The sequence below is a fragment of the Apodemus sylvaticus genome, chromosome 5, assembly GCF_947179515.1.
Source record: "Apodemus sylvaticus chromosome 5, mApoSyl1.1, whole genome shotgun sequence".
Classification (NCBI taxonomy): domain Eukaryota; kingdom Metazoa; phylum Chordata; class Mammalia; order Rodentia; family Muridae; genus Apodemus; species Apodemus sylvaticus.
Window position 1 is genome coordinate 114,611,693 of NC_067476.1, and position 8,874 is coordinate 114,620,566.

An 8,874-nucleotide genomic window follows, 5' to 3' on the forward strand; every position below is an offset into this window, starting at 1 on the left:
GGAAACTTCTCTTGCAACAGACAGACACCATTACAGAAAACACACAGTCCAAGTGCTGAGTTGCGGAGCCCAGTCCCATTTGATACATCAGCAACTCGGTGCTGCTCCTAAGCCTTGGGGTCCAAAGAGGGGCAGAAAGACTGTACAAGTCCAGGGCACAGGGAGCCCAGCATTTTCCAACACTCTCCTGGCCATCCACTTTCAGTTCATTATTGCTGTTCTTAAAGCAAGCGAATTAGTAACCGCTATGCTGACCTTTGACCTTTACCTTGTCCTCTCCCATCAATTCTCCATCTTGCATGGCTTTTACGCGCTCTAGACAATGACTCTTGTCATCTTGGGTTTTCATTAAAGTTTAGTTCTTTTCTCTTTATCATTTATTATGAGAAAGAGGGCAAAGCTTCTCTTACCAAACACTGGCTGATATTTGCCAATGAGAGGGGTGCTTGTGTTGGTACCTGTAACTGCCCGCAGTTACATCGAACGGGTCACCTGGAAGGAAAGCAGGGATGAAATAGAACAGGCTTGTGAGAGAAATGAGGAGTCAAGACAAGGTGTCTGATCAAGGCTCAAAGTTTAATGGGGGTCTCCAAATATATAGGTGGGGAGAATTCCCTTCCCCAAAAGGCTGGAACCTGCCTTTGCTCAGCAGGTGGCTAGTGCCTCTCAGGAAGCTGCAGGTCCTTGAAGAACAATAGGCTAGAGCCCCACCCTAGGTGGGAAGCAGTGGTTAGCAGCAAGGTCTGAAATTCCGCTCAAAGGCTGGGGGGAGGACGCAGGTACCAAACACATCTTTCCTCACAAAACCATATTAAGTAACAAGCCCTGTGCATGTAATTGGCCAGTTTCCACCTGTGGTTCAGACGGTCCTCAATGCCTCCGGCCTTGCACAGTACGAAACTGCACCACTAACTCGCCACTCCATTGTCTTGTAGGTTTTGCCCAATGTAACTTGCCATCTTCTTCCTTGTTTGTTGGCGGTGATTGGAATTTGACAGACTGCTTTTGAGACCAGTCTTCTCAGGGGCTCCAGCTGATCTTGAACTCACTAACCTCCCAGCCTCGGCCTCCCGGGTGCCAGGATTAAAAGGTGCCTGCTATGCCAGCTTGTCAGGCATTTTAAAAAATGGCCTCCTGTTTTCGTGTCATACTTTGCAAACCCTCATCCCTCTGAGGTCCTGAAGAACATTTGCAGGGTGGCCATCGAGACTGCCACCTCTGAATCTAGGATGTGTGTTTGTGGGAGATAAAGGGCACAGCTGTGTTTGCACGGTGCTGGGTTCCTGTGGGTTTCCCAAGTCCCATTATTTATTTCGTTTCGTTTTCCCCCAGTGATTCAAAACTCCATCTTTAAAGTATGAGAAATGTCGCAGCTGAAGAGATGGCTCAGCAGTTAAGAGCACTGACTGCTCTTGCAGAGGACATGGGTTCAGTTCCCAGCACCCCACAGTCATTAACAACCAACTGAAACCTTAGTTCCAAGGGCTCTGGTGCCCTCTCTGGCCTCCACAGGTATCAGGTGTGAACATGGCACTTAGACATACATGCAGGCACTCATATGTATAAAATAAAATAAATATCTCTTAAAATCATCATAATTAATAATAATAATAATAATAATAATAATAATACAGGAAAAATCTATGTGCATGAGCCTGCCTCTTGACTCTCCTTTCAGATACCTCCCACTGATCTGTCTAATCTGCTCAACTACTTATAATTTCACAGCATGTTTTAATATGTGGTAGAATTATCCTATCTCATGATTCTTCCTAGAAAAGTTTTTGTAGCTATTCTTTTTTGAATTGACCAATAATAATTGGCTATATTTGGGGAGTACTCGGCCATTCTTGGTTTTGTTTTAAGACAGTCTCTGGCTGTCAAGGCTGGCCATGAACTCACGGTCTTCCTACTTCAGCCCCCAAAGGCTGGCGTTAAGCATGCGGCACCACGGCCTACCCATGAATACAATATTGATGATCAAGTTTAGTTGATATACAAATCACTTCACATGCTTGTTTTTGTAGGAAAAAATATTTTAAATGTCTTCTCAGGGACTTTGAAATATAGGATACATAATTATTAGTTCTGCTCATCATGAATTTAGTATGAAATGCTCATGTTTTTATGAGCCTTAGAAGCAATAAATTTCATTCTCGCCTCCACAACTCCTTGAGGTTATAACCCTCTTACAGCTTACATTTTACTTGGCTGTGTTTACCACATGGAGTCTTTCTGTCCAAGAGTATAGTCTGAATTTCCACCTGTCTAAATCCCTGGTCTTCAGGAGTGTTTTGGAGTCCTATTACTTTATCCCTTTACATTAAGCCCAATGTGTCAAAACCGCCTCTGCCATCTGCTGCTTGCTATGTGAAGCTCTGGTTGAGTGTGCGTTGGTCCCTGTCACCTTCTGTCCATCTCCACTGTTTCCCCCTTTTCTGAGTACACATTGTTCCTTGCCTCTAGGCTACTGGTGATTTTATCCCCTCATTTCTGATGCTTAAGTTAACAAAACCAGTCTTTTGGTCAGGAGGTGGTGGGGCACTCCTTCAATCCCATCACCCAGGAGGCAGAGGCAGGCAGATCCCTGTGAGTTCAAGACCAGCCTGCTCTACAGAGTGAGTTCCAGGACCGCCAGGGCCACAAACAAACAAACAAAACAAAATTAAGCCAAACCAAGCCAACAAACAAACAGTCTTGGGTGCCACATGGCGAACACCTTGGGATGGGCGACTTATCTTGTCCCAGACTTGCATGAGGGTGAGTCTGTGGCTTTTTCTTAAAGCACGGTGCTGGCATCGGGGTTGGATGCAAATGTTGTGTCCAACTAAGGGTATGTACAGCAATGCCTTTTTATTTAGTACTTACTATCAGATTTAACATGCATGTTTTCTAGATGCTTCAGCAAGACTCTTTTACATCTAGTTCCTTGGGTTGAAACTAAATAAATCTCATTTTAAGTAGTCTTAATACATATGTTCCAGAAATAAGGTATTAATGATCTTTCAGACTTCATATAAAATGCTTTAATACTTCCATTACCAAACATTGTGAAGTTCAACAAAAAATTAAAGGGAATAACCAGGCCATTTTGTCACACATAGTGTCCAAATATCACACGTGCACGTGATTATTGATATAATTAATTAATAAATCTTATTTTACTTATATTTTTACAAATTGTGGGAATTTTAGGCAAATCCTTCCCTTTTAATTTGGCTTCACCCTCGTGAGAATTGGAAATTTAAAACATTTATTTCATAATATTTTTGTATATTTGGGAACTTTAATGTAATTTGCTAATATCTGAGTGAGAAATTATGATTCACTGTAAGCGCTTGAATTCCTGACCCTGCACTACTCTCACTGAACACTGGGTGGCAGCATTGTGAAAGAAACCCAGCAAGGATCCTCCAAAGCATCATGAAATGTTCATCCAGTTAGACCTTAAGTGGAAGACGGTCTGTCCTTGCCATTTCAGACTCTTCCCAAACTGTTATTGTTTCATGTATAAAAATCGCATAATAATAATCATTCAGTAAGATCAGTGCACAGATAAAACCCTCACTTTCTGATCTGACTCAATCTTTGCTGCTGACCATGCTTTATGAAACTGTAGCACCGCCCTCCAGCCTTTACTGCTCTCTGCTCCTTTCCATGGTACATATCGAATCCTAGCGTCTTTGATAATTTCCTTCTTATGGTTTCAGGTCTCTTTAGCGCCTGAAGTGTAAGTTCTCAGGAAGCTGTTTCATCCTGATATATATATATATATATATATATATATATATATATATATATATATATATATATATGTATATATCCACACACCACGGGCCCGAGAGAGATGGACAGCAAGTATTTGCTGAGTAAGTGATTGTGTGAGGATGGTGCTGGTGGGGGATTTGTAATGATGGTGGCCACGGTTTTGAAGGTGGTTATATTGGAGGTGGCAGTGGGACAGTGCAGGAGACAGCAGCTGAAGCTGTGTCAGTTGTCACAATGCGTATCATCTTAGGGTTGGCCAGGGTACTCGGGAAGTTGGAATCCAAACCTAAGACCAGATGACTTCTAGAAGGTTCTAGAGATCTCAACTTCTGGGAGAGCTTTATCATTGGGTGAGCTTTGGCACTCAATTCCTAGCCTGGAGTAGAAAGCCTGGCCCCTCGTGTGCATGTATACACGTGTGCAAATATACATATATGAGCATACATGGGATAGAGGGCTGCCACACTCCCGTCCCTCCTGTGTGGGTGCTGTGAGGAGTCGGAAGGCACAGTCAGCGATCACTTGTTCAATTCATTGTTCCTGTCACAGCTGAGGCTCCAAAGAGAAGAAAACACATCAACCCTACAGATCAGCCCAGCACGTGACTGGGTGAGGAGGCGCCGGCAGGACTGTGCCCGGCTTATGCCTAACACCAAGGACCCAGGGGGGAGCTGCTTGCTAGATAGCCACATCTCTAAAGTGAAAAACTTAGCCAGCAGGGGGAGCTGAAGGGAGAAAATGGTGGATGGATATGATCAAAGTACATTATATAAATATGAAAATTTCAAAGAATAAAAAATATGAAATACTTTGGAGGGGTTTTGGCTTAAAATGCTATTTTTAAGATTTATTTTTATGTGTAGGATCTGTGTGTGTGCGTGTGCGTGTGCGTGTGCGTGTGCGTGTGTGTGTGTGTGTGTGTGTGTGTGTGATGGGGAGGCCAGAAGGGTGCACTGGATCCCCTGGAGATGAAGTTGCAGGTGGACAGGGCCTTCTGGAGGAGACGCAATGGATCTCAGCCACCGAGTCATCATCTCTCAAGTCCCAAGGGAGGGAACCATTTTTAAAGGAGCCAGGACTTTCCAAGGGTGCCTGGCCTCCAGAGAGAGGAAGTGTTGGAGGCAGGCACAGTCGGGAAGAATCACCAAGAGGGAAGCATGAAATTCCACGTGCGATCCTTTACTTTATATGCTAAGTAAAAGCCAAATGAATCAGTTAAAGAAAAGTCTATTAACAAACGCACTCTACTCATGAGCTGCCGGGTTGGCTGGACTCCTAGAACTCACACCAGACACTGAGAACCCGCCTGCCACCCCTGCCCGGCCTCCTTAGGGTTTTCAGCACAGCACAGTCCCCCAGATTGGCACGTGGACTTTCCTTTACACTATCCCAGGCAAGCAGCCCCCAGTCCCTTCAACCCAAAAGCTGAGCACAAGGGTATTGTGCTAGAAATGCAGGCACACGGGGTAACTACAGGAGAATCAGACTCAGAGGCAGCAGGGGAGGAATTCCTGCATCCCAGATGCCCAGACCATGGAAAGGGAAGACACAGTCCAGATGTGTCCTGACCAATGTGCCTCTGGTCCACAGAGGGTGTGATTAGTAGAGGGCTATCAAAGAGTCTGGGGAACCCTGGCCTTGGCCAGGTGCCCTGTTGTTCTGCATACTGGGGTCACTGGGATCCCGGAGTGCACTTCTGCTCAGAGAAAGTTTGAGTGATTACGTCACCCCAATACATCTAGGCAGATGGACGAGAAAGGGCCAGGAGTGGAAAGTAACTAAGTCCCATAAGGTCTGAGAAGGCCATTGCATCCACTGAAGGCCCCAGCCCTCTGGTGTCTCAGGTCAGCAGAGAGAGAAGTCCTGGCCATGAGGGGCCCTCCTCTGGCCTTACGTGGAAGCTTTAGACTCCTCCTCCTCTTCCTCCTCCTGCTTACATGTTGTATACACACATACATGCACACACATTTAAAAAATAAATATTTCAAAAGGATAGTTAGGTTTATGTGAAATTCAACTCAATTAAATAAATGTTTATGACTTCAAAAGCCTTCCTGCCTCTCACAGACACAGTCTGACAGTCCCCTGTGTCCCTTGCATGCACAGTTTTTCATCCCGTGGCCCCCCCAAACTGAAGGTCTCCATTGCTGCCAAAGGACTAAAGATGGATTCCTTGGCCTTGTTTCTAGTCTACAGAGCAGCAGAAGTGACCGTGAATAAATTGTCCATGATCGATGTTTTTTGACAACAGACACCCATATCTGAGATGGCCTTTGTAAAACACATCCGGACCTTCCCCAGAAGACCTCCAATCCCAAGGGACACTCTCCCTGCTTTAGAGACAATCTTTCTGTCCCTAGCAGTTCATGAGTAGACCACATGCCACTTGCTTTAAACAAAAGAATGGAACCTTGTGTCCTATTCTGGGTCGTCGGCTGCTTTTCCTGCATCCCGAGTCCCAGAAGGAGCAGCTGGAGCAGGCTCGGTCTTGAGACCCGGAGGCAGAAAACTGGTGGCTTTGTCATGGGGCCCTGGTGTTCCTCCAGGTTAGCACCCTTGAGTGAGGGAGGTCCAAGGACAGGGTGCCCTTCTGAGAGCAGCATATGGTCTTGTGACATCTTCCCGGGCCAGTGTTCATTGTTGTCATGTTACTTTTTCTGTTCTTTTCAGCATGCAAGGAGACCGCATCTCAACTCTCCTTCCCTGAGATAAACAAGCATGGACACCTTGTCTCTCTCTCTCATGACCTCCCTTGCCACCCCTCCTGGGAACAGTCCCCCAAGAGGGACAATCGAAACATTTCGTTGTTTGTCACATTGCACGGACCTCCCTGCCCTGCCATCAGTGCGGAGCTGCAGAGAGCCCTGGGATACAACCTGCTCTGTGAGCTGGTGCTATCCCTCTGCTGCTTCCCACATGACAACAAAATCATGATTACCCCCCACCCAAGGACCAAAGTTCACAGTGGGCTCTGCCTCCCCAGACCGAGAATTGGCCTCCGAGGACTCTTCTAACTTAACCGGACGTTGGTATACCTGAACTCAGGCTACAACCTCAGGATTCCTCAGAGCTCAGCCATGGAGTCCGCCCTAGGTGTGTTATCTCCATCTCTGACTCAGCAGGATCTACCCCCCCCCCAGCTGGTTTTGATGCAGCTGGACTCCTGTCTACTCTCTGAGCCCCATATCAGGGAGTGTGTGAAGTCCCGAGTGAGTGGGTATCGTTTGACATAGGCATAGCTGTGTCAAGGAAGCCAGGGCCTTAGGCCAGTGGCGTGGCCAAGCCTGCCCTGCGTGAGGCTCAGAGGGGTGGCAACTTCCTCTAGCCTATATGTGATTGTTGATCGTGTGCATAGAGAATGTCTAGCACTGCTTTCTCCCTACACACCCCACCCACAGCCTGAAAGCAGCTTGCTTGCAAAGACTGAACCTGCAGAGATCAGATAAGCTCAAATTCCTGTTCTATGTAAGCACCCTGCCTTCTTATTTGTATGTATGTGACAACCTTCTTCCCTGTTCAGCTCTATTATAAACAGGCCGAGATTCCAGGTGCTGCAGTTTCTCCATCAGGGAGCCCAGACCTGCAGATCCCAACTCTTCTGTAGGATGTGATGGCAGGTGACAGCCACCACCTCTCAAAGCCTTCCTATATAACACAGGCCCTAATTCCCAAGGGCTCTGTATTGGCTGGTTTGGGGTGTCAACTTGACACAGGCTGGAATTATCACAGAGAAAGGGGCTTCAGTTGTGGAAGTGCCTCCATGAGATCCAGTTGTGGGGCATTTTCTCAGTTGGTGATCAAGGGGGGGAAGGCCCATTATGGGTGGTGCCATCCCTAGGCTGGTAGTCTTGGGTTCTATAAGAGAGCAGGCTGAACAAGCCAGGGGAATAAGCCAGTAAGAAACATCCCTCCATGGCCTCTGCATCAGCTCCTGCTTCCTGACCTGCTTGAGTTCCAGTCCTGACTTCCTTTAGTGATGAACAGCAATGTGGTAGTGTAAGCTGAATAAACCTTTCCTCTGCAACTTGCTTCTTAGTCATGATGTTTTGTCTAAGAACTGAAACCCTGACTATGACAGGTTCCAACAGAAAGGAACAGAATGGGTCAATGATATTCTGACAACTACAAAGCAAGGAAGTGACAGGATCAGATTCCAGCACAGTCCAACTTCTCTGTCATTGACTTAGCCCTCCATAGACACCCTGGACCTTAAGATGTTTGCAGTGACCGAATAGCCCCAGGCGTCTTCCCATCCCCAGCCTTGCCTGCCCTAGCATAGCTTTACTACAAGATAACTCTCTCAACACACTCTCGCTTTCTCTGTCTCTCTCTCTGTCTCAGTCTCTCTGTGTGTGTCTCTGTTTTTGTCTCCCTCTGTCTCAATCTGTCTCTCTGTCTCTCTGTCTCTCTGTGTCTGTCTGTCTCTCTCTGTCTCTCTCTCTGTCTCTGTCTCTCTCTCTCTCTCTCGCTCTCTCACTCTCTCGCTCTCTCTCCTACTTGTGGTACATTCTCAGAAAGTAAGCCACCATTTTAACTGACTCTAAGTGTACAATCCAGTGAGATTATATCCAATCACACTGCCACCACCATCACCAGAACTTCCCCATCTTCCTGAATTAACACTATACTTAGTAAACCACAGCTCCAGATTGTCCCCTCTTTTCAACACCTTAGCCATGCTCTATTCCTCTGCGTTTGACCACTCCAGGTATGTGGGAATAACCTAGCATGTGTCCTATCTGGGACAGGCTGATTCCCCTTAGCATAACAGCCTCCGGCTTCATCCAAGCTGTAGCACTGGTTAGATTCCTCTTCATTTTTAAGGCTGACTGATATTCCATTGTTTATACACACCATATTTTATTACATCCATCTAGAGACACACACAGACTACTTTTGTCTTTGAATGTTTTGAATAATGCTATTGTAAACTTGGGTGTGAGGATATCCCTCTAAATCGTTGCTCTCAGTATTTTTGACTATGTAACCAGAAATAGGCTCATTTCTGGGTTTACGGACATTCTCTGTTGTTCAGTGTTTTGGGGAACTGCTTAAATGTTTTCATGATCGGCGTACTCCCAGAATCAGGAGGTAAGGAGTCCCGTC